Source organism: Schistocerca gregaria, chromosome X, assembly GCF_023897955.1.
Source record: "Schistocerca gregaria isolate iqSchGreg1 chromosome X, iqSchGreg1.2, whole genome shotgun sequence".
NCBI classification, from domain to species: domain Eukaryota; kingdom Metazoa; phylum Arthropoda; class Insecta; order Orthoptera; family Acrididae; genus Schistocerca; species Schistocerca gregaria.
The window spans coordinates 858,433,348-858,447,550 of NC_064931.1; positions in this window are offsets into that span (position 1 = coordinate 858,433,348).

The window sequence follows — 14,203 nt, forward strand, 5'->3', positions numbered from 1 at the left end:
CTAGCTCGCACGCTCTTATTTATATAGCCGCGGTGCGGACCGCCGAGGGTGCAGCTGACAACATTTGCCTTACTGACTAGCCGCTTGCCGCACGGGATTAGCCGAGCGTTCTTGGGCGCAGTAGTCATGGACTGTGCGCCTGGTCCCGGCGGAGGTTCGAGTCCTCCCTCGCGCATGGGTGTGTGTATTTGTCCTTAGGATAAGTAGTGTGTAAGCTTAGGGTCTGATGACCTTAGCAGTTAAGTCCCATAAGATTTCACACACATTTGAACATTTTTTTTGAACTAGCCGCTGGGCTAGCAAAACACCACTTGCAGCTACTAAATAATTAATTGCTTCATTCGCTGAAGGCCAATGAAGCTCTCGATTTAATTGTGCAATCAGCACACAAGATAATAAAATCTACTTCAATTATCTAGATTGCTGGCATATTCACTGCCTCTTAAGTAAAACTGCAAAACCGATAAGAACATTTATAAAATACGTAAACTGCATGTCCGCAAAATTCATGGCACTAACGGCTTACATATTAAATTATTCATTGAACATACATTAAACGGACGTCATGATACTGCCTAAAAAAACATAAACATATAAACATATCTGGCTCAAGTTCCACTTAATTAGGTGAAAATCTTACACCTATTAAATTGTCTGTAGATATTTTTACATACATCAGTACAAAGAAAATGACATACTTATTCTTGTTATATAAATAAATAACGAAATCTTAGCAGTCTTTTCTACACCTGAAAGAGAATTTCACAAAACATAACACCTCTACTTTTACATGCGTTGTTGTAGACGCATTGGCTGGCGTTCTATATTTTGATTCACAAGGGTAGAGGGGGGAGTTACTAGGGTGTGCGTCCTTCACGTCCACTCGATACTACAACAGGGAAAGGGGAGGGGTCACTGAGTTGTGTCCAAGTCACTCCACACTTTCACGTAGCTTCCAGGCTGTCATTAACTAGTTTGTCCTGTAGAACAAACAAAAAGAGTGCCTCAGACTCCGTTCACTTAATAACTAAGGGATGGTCACAATGAAACGGGGATATATACATTTTATCTCTGAACTAGTTACTGAAACAAGTTAACAGAACGGTTTTCTATTTCAATTTTATGGTTACTTTACCGTAATTGAAGGTAATCAAATGACCCAGGCATACAATCATGAAACTTTTAAATCTCAAATTATTATTTCTGGGCCGCAACACTGAACCAATGCTCGGTACATTCCTGACACGTCTGTATTTATTTACAGGCTGACCCATCGTCCACTATCTCGTTCTTAGAGAAGGTATGAGTATACTTAATTATTAGTTGTCATACTTAGCTTCTCTGTACATTTGAGTAACTTGTGGTAATAGGAGTAGAATCTTTGAGTGTTCAAAACACACTATGGTTAGTCGATTACTAAATCAACTTATTGGTCTTTCGCTGCTGTGTCAGTTCCACATTTCATTGAAGTTTAATTATGCTGAGTTATTAATAACGTTTCACGTCTGCAGTTACGTTATTCAGTTACGTTGCTAGTGTATGTACGTGTGCAATACTCACTATGTTAACAATTTAAAGCGCAGTATAGCACATTGATTTCATTTCTATGGTGTATTGCAGCTGATCAGTTTGCTCACGTGGCACTACATTTCCACTCGATCGGATGCTGAACCCACAGGTAGTCTCTCTCGACTACCAGTAAAGTGCATTAAGTAATCATGGATATGCGTTATGCTAAATTCCTTAAACCTATAGGACACCATGAGCTGCTTTGTCTCATCTAACGTTAGAGTACCTACGGTCGCATTCACGCTTCCAACTCATAACATTAATACGTGTAGGCACGTCCTCGCACACACTACACCAAAATAATGGCCAGCTGCAATCTCAAATACTTCAAGGACGTGTCCTTCACGTTCAACCACAAACACTCTGCAATTTCATTATTATTGCCATTCCTTGCTATACAAGGTGAGTTAGTCATTACAACTTATCTGCATATATTCCATAACACTAAGAAATCTCTTATACTATTTACTAGTTAGCCCTAATGCAGACAATAGGTCTTACTGCCACTTCAGCTTCTGCTTACAACCGAATTTGTATATCTTATTAATATTACTGTGGAACCATTTCCAATAAAACCCTTTGTACTTATAATATTAGCAAGGTTCTTCCTAAAACCTATGTACATACTTGTTACTCAGATACATTTACGTCTTCTTTACTTCATACCTCTCTATTGTTTACTTGTCACTGTTAGGTTTGTCACATCCAGTAGTTTCTTCACTAATCGGTGGATGCAATGGTTACAGAATTAATGGTTTGTTACTGGAAATATTTGCAGAGTTTGTTATGGGAAGCAAAAATCGAAATCTTGGGGATAGGAAAAATGAAGAATGAGTGAGACCTGAAATGGGGAAAGAAGATCTCACACAACTGGAACTGCACAACTGCCACACTGTAGAGGTTACAGAACAACCTCCTCGCTACAGAATTCATTTACTACCTCTGAATTTCTTTAGGTCGATCACGTTTCTGAGACCTAACACTTTTTTACTCTTTGGGTACCCCAGTCTATACGCATTTGCATGTGGTTTTCCTATAATCCTGAAAGGTCCTTGGCATATGAACATGAATTTCTTTGTTTCTGCTTCTGCTGTGTTCAACCTACCTTCACTATGATCAACATCTTCGTCCCAATACCTTCTAATTTTCAGAACTCGTGTAGGCAGCTCCCAAGTCTCATCATGAGTTACAATGTGTTTGTCAATAAATGGTACCGCAGTTCCTCCGATTATTGGCAAGACCATTTTTAACTGGCTTCTTTCAAAGTCAGCAATACTCTGATACTTTGACAAGAAATCTATGCCAATTATAACCTCGATACTGAGACTGGTTACTATTAAGCATGGATGATCAATTATATTACCATTAATATTAAAGGACAGCAAAGCTTCTGGCTTTACCGTTTCTGACTCCTTGCCAGTAGCACCAATTATTCTCAGTCCTGACACCCTCATTGCTGTAAGCTTGTCTTTACCAGGTAATGCATCAAAGATGGACTGAGACAACGCAGTCATCTCACTTCCACTGTCTAAGAGATAACGTACATTGATACCTAATATATTTACTAGTATTATAGGGTAGCTTTTTCTAGGTTGTACAGGTGGTTTCTCAAATTCATCCAACAGTTCTATTTGGATTTGTCTCCAGCTGAAGTGATCGACATATGTCTTCATTACATTTAGGTCAAGGTGTGTAGGGGTTTCCTGAACCACATTTTCAGCTGCCTTTTCCAGTCGGTCTACTAATTTCAAATCAGAACACCGCATGACTTCATTACATTTAGTATGCTGAAGGTGACCCAAATTATTCTGGTCGGAGCGACTCTGCGCCTCCAAGAGGGGCATAACACTGGTTACAGCTAAACCACTTTCATTATTATCGTCGGGTTCCTTCTCAAGTAACAACTGGTCACAGCCACTGGGTTCATCGAACCACAACAGGCTACCCTCTACATTTTCACTTACCTCCTGCCCTAAATGTATCAGCACAGTATCAACATCCTGCTCAGGCACTTTAGATAAGACCACATCATTCTCATCGCAAATATAAGCATGAATTTCTTCTGATTCAATATTTTGTAGTTCTCCCACTTAGAAAGCGTCTCTAACACGGTATCAACTAAATACTGTGAGTGGTTTAATATTTCTTCTGTATCATTGGAGGCTACCGAGTCATCATCCGAATGCTCGGTTTGAGTATTTTGATCTGTCTTACCAATCACTGTAATTACTGGCTTAGGAAAGTAACCGCCTGGTGAGCGCCAGTGTCTTCATAGACGGGAACTAGTTTTCCTGCCTCTGCCAACTATAGTTTCCCTTATTGCCATTATGGTTAACTGGAACAGCATTGCTTCCAACATTGTTGTTTACCTACACATTTTCGTTACGAACAAAATTACTATCATCAGGATGCCATTGTAGGTTACGGTTATTATTCCTCGATTTCCCACCTTTCTTAGGATGGCAAACACCTACTGTTCCGATGTTTACATTGCCATTCTGCTCATTCTTAAAATTACTAATAATGCTATTACTATTTCTATTATTACATGCCTGCTCCTCATTGGCAGCTACACGTCACAAATACTCATTGAAACGGCCAAGATTGTCTCTAGGGGCCGTTTTTTCGTGTAACTGTGGAGTACTTATGGCCTGATGCGATAGATAGTGATCGGCCACTTTGACCTCCAATAACTCATGTACTATTCAACTTACATGCCTGTAATTCATACCAATTTAGATTTACACTAATAGCTCTCCCATATGACTTCTAATAAATGAAATTTTTCTCGCGTTCAGATGAAACTGATGGAAACACATCTTCAAAATCGTTCCAGAAATCTAGCGGATGGATATTTTTGTCTGGATCGAACCGTAAGAACTGCCGACACCCGATAAAAGCGGCGTTTGCAGCTACAACTTGTTGTACACTACCGTTACCAGAAGCTACAGAAGCTACTTTACTCTCAATTTTAGCAATGTTAGTGCTAGTAGTTTCTACTTTCATTTCAACAATACCTACTCTTTGCACAACATAAGTAGTATGAGTCTTAATTGCTTCTATCTCTGATTGACATATTTTCACTTTTACATTAACGTCTTTAAATCTATCTGAGCACAATTCAGATTCCTCCTCTATCTTTTCTGTTAACTTTTGCTCTAGTTTCGCATCTTCCTTTTGGAAGTCTTTGTGAACCTCGGCCACTTCGCACTTTACCATTTTATGCATCTCAGATAATTGTTGAGCAATCTTTCCCTTAATGTCAGCATGGTTGGAATCAATCTTATAATTTAAACTGTCCAGATCCGCTTTTAGTTCAGCTTTTAAATCCTCTTTCAACTTATTGCAGCCAGCCTTGAACGTATTGTCCATTACTTCAAACCTTTTATTAAAATTAGTTTGGCTGGCCAAAATTTTGTTATTTAACTCAGTTATATCAGATTTTAATCCAGCCATCATTTTAGCATTACTGGTTGTCATTTTAGTGTTACTGGCTGATATTGCCTGCAATATTACATTTAAATCAATTGCCCCAGTATCTTTGGGTTGCTCATTAGCTGCTTTCTTATCACACTCAGGCGACGAAAAACTAAACCCAATACCAGAATCATCAAAACTAAATGAAACATCTGATTGACCTGTTATATTCAACTTCTCCTTTTTAAACATTACCACCTCTGATGATTGTTTCATTTTTAAATCAGAGAAACTATCATCCAGTAAATTAACAATCTCTGATTTCTGCTTTACTGCAGAGGTTTCTGTTATTGAATCATTGCCTCTTTTGACATTATTGGCGGGAGGCAATGCTTCGTACTTCGCTTTAACATCAATATTTTCAAGCAGATTTACATTTGAACCGTTGTCTGGATTTGCACTTTCTTCATCAGACATAGGTTCTGATTTAATTTTAACCTCATATTCTTTTCGCGGCTCCATCGCCGACAGCTTTTGACTTAACTTAGTTCCTTCTGCACGACGTATGGCAATACCGGCGCGGCGTACCAGGATTAATGATGCGTCGCGACGCGGTGAACTGCAGACGACACCTCGACAGCTGCTGTGTGTGTGTGTTTGTGTGTGGGTGGGTGTTTGTGTGTAGGGATGGGCTATGATCGCACTCGAGAAACGCGCGACTCGAAGACAATTTCTCGAGAATATCTCGTGTACGCTCGAGAAGTTGACAGTGCTGCGCTCTCTGAGAAACTGCGCAAACCTTCAGTACACGAAGCACTGAGCCGCAGCGGTCGTACTCGTCGTACGTGCTTGCACGGAAAACTTTGAAATTCTGTGATTGATATCAACTGTAATGCCGTTATTCATGTGTACTGAAGTATTAGTACATATCTCATAAGACAAAAATCATAGAATTGTTGTTTAAAACAAAGCACAGAATTCGCATGAAACAGAAGCTTTATTCTTACAAAATAAATTACCTTGTACATTCTGTATGCATGCATGCATGCTTAAACGTAAAAGAGAAGTGCTATATATAGCCTTTTTATATACAGAAACTGCGTACATGCGTTTACTTACTGAAGAAAGAAAGGAAACAAAAGTTGTTCAGCAGAAGGCATTTTTACATCCCATTGCTGCACTGTCGTCGATTTTTGTTTAGAAGTATGATTTTATTAATCAATTGGCCTTTTAGTCTGCTTTTTTGTTTGTTTATAAGTAGTACTGTTTTCGAAAATATTCTTTCACTGGGAACAGAAGTTGCAGGTATTGCAAGATATTTTTTTGCTAGACCTGGGTAATTGTTTTCATTTTTTCCCAGTAGTGTAAAGGTTTACCCGTGCGTTGTAGGTACAGTTCTTCCAAAAATCGTTGTACCTCCAGGTCTATGCTATCACAACCGCTTTTCATTGGATTTTTATTGGAAACCTCTTCATCGAAAGAAGCCCATAAGGAACTAATGGCGTTTTATACGAAATGGTACTGGTGGCTAGTGTCGTTAGCAGCGGAATGAGTAGATCGTACGGTCTCTACCACGTTTGTGCACTCTGTAATTAGGCTTGCAACGGCATATTTTGAATGAATGGGATTCGTAAATGGTAACGTTTTGAATCTTGGGTCGAGAACTGTGGCAACGGCATGTACTTTGTTTGTATCTATTAATCCTAGCCAGGCTATTAGTGAGTTGTGCAAATGTTGCTGTAGCTCTTGCGCTGTCGTGGTAGCCCACTTCCCATTGCATACGGTTAGGATTAGCTGTCTGATTATTGGAATAGCTTTCGAAAGAGAGATATAGTTTTCAGTTGAGATTTCAGTTGTTACCACTTCAAATGGCTCCAGTACACATAAACATTCGCTCAAAATTCGCCACTCGTCAGCTGTGGGGTTCTCTACGCCTGAATTCAAAGATGATAAACAGGCTGCAATGCATTCCTTTTGCTCCACTAGACGTTGTAGCATATAAAGGGTACTGTTCCATCGGGTCTCTGTTCCATGAATCAATTTATGAACGAGTTTTTTCATTGGATCCTGGATCTCATGGAGTTTTTTATTAGCGTTGCAACTCGTTTTAAAATAGCTAACAATTTTTCTGGCCTATTTCCGCATTATGCAGAGCTCACTGTTGCTGTTCAAAGAACTTTTTCACAACTAAATTGATGGTGTGTGCTAAATAGGCACATGTTGCATATCCATGTTGCCACTGTGAATAAGTTGTACGGCTGCCGTCATGTTACTGGCGTTGTCAGTTGTGATGCTTACAACTTTGTTTTCAATGTTCCATTTTGAAATCACGTCATATAACGCCTCAGTAATATTTAGCGCTGTATGCTTTTCCGGGAAACGGAATGTCTCGAGAGCTAAAGCTTTCAGGCACCAATTAGTGTAAATGAAATGACCAGTTACAGCAATGATTATGGTAATCGTTCTCAGTCACGAGGCGCAATTTTTTTCGATTTGGTATCGAGTATTGTGGGTCCAACAGTGAAACAAAACGTCGAAAACCAGTGTCCTCGACGACTGATTGGTTGGTTGGTTGTTTGTTTGGGGAAGGAGACCAGACAGTGAGGTCATCGGCCTCATCGGATTAAGGAAGGACGAGGAAGGAAGTCGGCCGTGCCCTTTCACAGGAACCATCCCGGCATTTGCCTGGAGCGATTCAGGGAAATCACGGAAAACCCAAATCAGGATCGCCGGACGCGGGATTGAACCGTCGTCCTCCCGAATGCGAGTCCAGAGTGCTGGCCACTGCGCCACCTCGCTCGGTCGACGATTGAAAGCGGTTGAAAATCGTCTGTTATTATGGCCACTAGTGCTGCATCTAGCTGTTGTTGCCGTTTACTTCCCTCTATGAAGAGAAACGTAAGATTTAGATCAGTGCTCCCGCAAGGGAATACGTTATGCTCGACAACTAGTCCAATAAAATTACGTATCGAACCGTGCAAAAGCTAGGATAGTATAGGTTTGATTTTGGGGTATGTTGAATGTTATAGGAGTACGATTAAAAAATCAACGTTTTTTAAGCGTGTCAGACCGCTTCGGACACTATCCGAACTTTTGCACGTAAGTCACCTTTTGTACCACACGTACCTGGATATTTTGTCTGCCTCGCACTATTGGAAGAATGAGCCTCTGTATACACGGACGTCGCTGTTTTATTGCTCGATAAATTGTGCAGTTTAAGATGTCTAATCATGCCCGTTGTATTTTTTGATACATTACAGAGATTTTTACGACAAATGTTGCGAGTAACGTTATCTCCATCCTCCGTAAAATATTGCCAGCACCACGATGTTCGCTTTCGAGTGTCCATATTGATTTGAATAACAACTTTACTCGAATGAAACCAGAGACATACCAGTTACGAGCACAGCGAGCAGCGAGCGTGTTTGTCTAGCGGCGGCATTCAATTCATAAAAGAACAGTGGCGCGGCGTACGTTGTCGCAGGCAACTGTCGCGCAACGGCACACGCCGCCGAGCCGTTTCTGGTGAGCTTCTCGAGAATTGCTTGAGAACTAGAGGCTCGAGGAATTCTCGGTGAGCTCGAGTCGCCGCGCCTCGCCATCCCATCACTGTGAGTATGTGGCCCGCAACAGCGGGCGCGGCTCCGGCCGACTGCAGTGGGGCGAGACTGGCTTTTTGCGATACCGGCGGCGCAGCTAGATTCAGAGCCAGCTTCGTTAGTCCAAATGCGTTGGAATCCAAGGCGTCATTAATCCAGTTGCGTCGTCAATGTGCACACCTAACACTGTTTATCACTGTTCTATTGTTCAGTTGCGTGTCGCATTTCACTCCCGAATCCGAATAATTAAAATCACTTTTACTCAGTTTAACAATGTTTTTCCCGGCCGATTACAACCATATGTTGGGTGTCAGGTGGAAAATTTGGAATTATATTATTTCTTTTGTATTGCCGTTCTCCACACAGGCTCTCTAACTACCGTGTTGGTAACCTGAAAGTGATTAGCAAAACCGTGATGCTTGTAGTTAGAGTTCACTGTGCCCACTCTGATGGAGAATTAGAGTTAGTGAGTATTGAAGCTCATTACTCTGAGGATTTAGGATGGTGTCTGGGATTCATAGAAAATGCAGTTTACTACAACGATTTTCACTATATTCTGAAAACGATAGAGCGTAAAATTCCAGACAAGTAATTGCCCATATCAGCTATTGTACTATCAGAGCTGTTCGGAGTCTATTGCGTGGCTCCTATTATCCCTAGATAACGAAAATGTTCAAAGTGAATGCTCACCAAAATTTGACGTTAATACTCATCAAACGCCACGCTATTAATGGTAGAAAGTCTGTCCTGCAGCGACACATGATAATACGACATACACAAACTGAGAATAAATCAATGGAGTCGTTCCGTAATTAACCTTTTACCACAACGCGAACTCCTAGTTACGTGCATATCGAGTTACGTAATACGGCATCCAAAGCTGTTCCTTGCACTGGACAAACGCGACGCGGCTTTCAACACAGAATGTGCGCTGATACGAATCTAGAAGAGAACTGGGGCCTTACTCTAGCTCGCACGCTCTTATTTACAGGGCGTTTCAAAAATGACCAGTATATTTGAAACGGCAATACAAACTAAACGAGCAGCGATAGAAATACACCGTTTGTTGCAATATGCTTGGGACAACAGTACATTTTCAGGCGACAAACTTTCGAAATTACAGTAGTTACAATTGTCAACAACAGATGGCGCTGCCTCTGGGAAACTATAGTAAGATATTTTCCACATATCCACCATGCGTAGCACTAATATGGCGTAGTCTCTGAATTTAATTACCCGAAACCTTCGACAACGTGTCTGGCGGAATGGCTTCACATGCAGATGAGATGTACTGCTTCAGCTGTTCAATTGTTTCTGGATTCTGGCGGTACACCTGGTCTTTCAAGTGTCCCCACAGAAAGAAGTCACAGGGGTTCATGTCTGGCGAATAGGGAGGCCAATCCACGGCGCCTCCTGTATGTTTCGGATAGCCCAAAGCAATCACACGATCATCGAAATATTCATCCAGGAAATTAAAGACGTCGGCCGTGCGATGTGGCCGGGCACCATCTTGCATAAACCACGAGGTGTTCGCAGTGTCGTCTAAGGCAGTTTGTAACGCCACAAATTCACGAAGAATGTCCAGATAGCGTGATGCAGTAATCGTTTCGGATCTGAAAAATGGGCCAATGATTCCTTTGGAAGAAATGGCGGCCCAGACCAGTACTTTTTGAGGATGCAGGGACGATGGGAGTGCAACATGGGGCTGTTCGGTTCCCCATATGCGCCAGTTCTGTTTATTGACGAAGCCGTCCAGGTAAAAATATGCTTCGTCAGTAAACCAAATGCTGCCCACATGCATATCGCCGTCATCAATCCTGTGCACTATATCGTTAGCGAATGTCTCTCGTGCAGCAATGGTAGCAGCGCTGAGGGGTTGGCGCGTTTGAATTTTGTATGGATAGAGGTGTAAACTCTGGAGCATGAGACGATACGTGGACGTTGGCGTCATTTGGACCGCAGCTGCAACACGGCGAACGGAAACCCGAGGCCGCTGTTGGATCACCTGCTGCACTAGCTGCGCGTTGCCCTCTGTGGTTGCCGTACGCGGTCGCCCTTCCTTTCCAGCACGTTCATCCGTCACGTTCCCAGTCCGTTGAAATTTTTCAAACAGATCATTTATTGTATCGTTTTTCGGTCCTTTGGTTACATTAAAGCTCCGTTGAAAACTTCGTCTTGTTGCAACAACACTGTGTTCTAGGCGGTGGAATTCCAACACCAGAAAAATCCTCTGTTCTAAGGAATAAACCCTGTTGTTTACAGCACACTTGCGCGTTGTGAACAGCACACGCTTACAGCAGAAAGACGACGTACAGAATGGCGCACCCACAGACTGCGTTGTCTTCTATATCTTTCACAACACTTGCAGCGCCATCTGTTGTTGAAAATTGTAACTACTGTAATTTCGAAAGATTGTCCGCCTGAAAATGTACTGTTGTCCCAAGCATATTGCAACAAACGGTGTATTTCTATCGCTGCTCGTTTAGTTTTTATTGCCGTTTCAAATATACCGGTCATTCTTGGAACACCTGTATATAGCCGTGGTGCGGACCCGCGATGGCGCAGCCGACAACATTTGCCTTACTGACTACCCCCTGGGCTAGCAGAACACCACTTCAAGTTATTAAATAATTAACTCCTTCATTCGTTCAAGAGCAATGAAGCTCTCAATTTAATTGTGCAATCATCGCACAGGTAAGTATCTATAATAAAATTCTAATGTGGCTAGCTTAAACACTTTTGGCGAGAGAAATATTTTAGTTGTACTGCACGCAACAGATGATCACTGAACTTGTCCCTTTGGGAGACGCTACAGCTATAGTTTTATACCTACCTTTTTAAACTTCTCACATCTTCGTTATTATAGCGTATCTCCATTCTACCTAAATCTAAACATCCTAGCTTTATCCAATCACCTACTTAATCTATCTTGCTTCCGTAAAAACAGAAAATCATGAATTTAAACCAAAATATTACATTGTGAGATCCAGCATGCTGTTTTCATTAAATTACAATGAAAAAGGCATCCGAATATAAATTTTGAAGTTTCTAGTTCCTTCCTGTTGCACCGATGATTTTTACGTAAGACGTCCAAATTTCGAAAACTGCTAAAGTTACTAAACTGAAACTTAACACATTATTATTTTAGCATCATTCCTGACATGCTATAAACTTTTTACATTATTTACTTTACTTTTAAGGTATTGCGCAACATTCTTGACGTCATAGCTAGTTACAGCGGACTAGGCTGGTACACAATGGAAAGCATATGAATTTTATATGGCGTGAGTAGGCTGCTTCCTTCCAAGCCTCTATGAGACTTTAACTTTTGGGGACACTTTTCGGTAAGATCTTGAAGGGGGCACTTGGATGTTTATGCTGGAAGAAGACAGACTTTTCCGTGGATCGTGTGGTTTCTGGTAGAGTAGGTAACAGATTCTAGATGGTGAACGGCCGCTACCATACTTTAATGTCTCAAGGAACTTTATACTTCGAGAGATGTGAATGTTCACTAGAGTAGGGTAACTTTTTCAACTTGTATTACAGAACTAAGGATAGACAGAGTAAGAGTTATTATTGTTTGTATCGCGTGTGTTAATTTGTGAATCACCAAACTGAACTCTGAACTGTTTTGAGCTGGTGAATATTTCGTGTCTTGTGTTTACAAAATGGACTTAGTTTCCGCGTATCTATGATGACTATTTAGTTTGGGGATCTTGCTACCTTTCTCGTTAAGCTCTCTTCGTAACTTTACTGAATTTTAGAAGAATGTTTCTGTCTGTACTAAACATGACTATCGTAGGACCACTTTCCGTTTGTTTGAGATGTCCTTTCATGAATAGACATTATTCAACATAATTCTCTGTCGTCTACATCAACTACAGACGTTAGAATAGAAGCCTAATTATTAAATTACTCATTTATTTTCATTTTATATTTTTGTGTGTTTTATTAATTAGCAGTTCCAGATAATGGTGCAAACTTTAGTTATCCATCAAACAAATTCCTCAGGAAATACGATGTCATAGGAAATGTAAATATTTACCTGACATACGCTCTGGGCAAGTTCCTAATAAGACAGGCAGCGATTTTTAAGACACTTCTAGTGCATTTTTTCTCCCTGCCGCCCTCGTTTCCCATAGAGCGATGTATCCGGTGTCGGCTGTGACACGCTATGGTAAGACATCTGTCGACAAACAGCTACTGGGTTGCTTCCTGAAAGACAGCTTATTTCGTTAGCGGCATTCCTTCCTTTCGGAAGAACTGCTGTTGTAGAATGAACCGCACAGAGTGGAATCATATCATAAGCAAATAGGATCACCTGCATATTAAATCACTTAACTCCTGCTTCGAATGATTCATATAAACTTTTCTGCCACGGAAGCATAGAATTTATTTAAATTTCAGTAGTTATTTCGTCATATGGATTTACTTACCCAATTGTAAACAGGGTTTTGACAAAGATAGGGTAGCATCGCGAGAAATCCATACTTGAACGTGAAGGCAGATGCTGGCCAAGCCTGCAGGTGTCGTTGTTGTATTTGATCACGTACGGCACCTACGCAATGTCCTCAATACATTGCAAGTGTCAGTCGTCGCCAAAACAGTGTCCAGTGTATTTGTGAAGGCATTACGTCGGATCTAATTCGAACGTGGGCGAATTGTTTGTGCTCGTATGGCAGGCGCTTCCGTAACGAAGATAGTCGAAATGTTCGGTGTTTCAATAGGCATATCACCGAAGATCTATAACGCATAAAGGTAAAGAGGAAGACCATCATCCTTTAAGTCACAACGTGGACGAGAGTGTGAGTTGAATTATCGTGACAGACGCTCATCTTTGTGACAAAAAATAAGGGGACGACAGCTGCAGAACTCAGTGTCGTCCTCGCGATTCCTGTTAACATCCAAACAACACGGATGCAGCTCCATAAGCAGCGAATTTCAGGGCGAATTGGAATCCAAAACATCTAATCAATGTTGCAAATACCGTAACAGGGAGTCATGGTGCCGAAGCCATAAATTCTGGACTACATAGCGATGGAAGGAAGCCATTTGGTCAGCTGAGTCTTGTTGCACACTGTTTCCAACTCCTGGGAAAGTTGGCATCTCGGGAATAGAACATTGCGTGGGTTCTGTGATGATTTGGGGAGCCATCTCTCGGTAATCCATGGGGCCCATGGTAACATCACGTGCTCACATTACTGCCAAGGATTACCTGGCCGTTTTGGCTGATCGGTTTCATCCCACAGTACAATATTTGTTTCCCAATGGTGGTGCTGGTTTCAAAGACGACAGGATGCCTGTTCGTACAGTTCGCGTCGTCCAGGACTGATTATGTGAGGGCGAATTTTCGGATCTGACATGGCCATCACAGTCACCAGGTCCCAATGCTATTGAGCCTTTATTGCCTTCTGTGAAGAGAATGGTACGTGATCTCTATCCAAGTCCACAATTGTTACCCGAACTAGCCACTATCTTGGTGGAAGAATGATGGAAGTTTCCCCTGGAAACCATACAGGATTGCATTTATCCGTTTGGAGACGACTGGAAACTATTTTGACTGGCAACGGTTTTCCTACACCGAATTAGGCATGGAAATTTGTTGTCTTCTTGGTGTT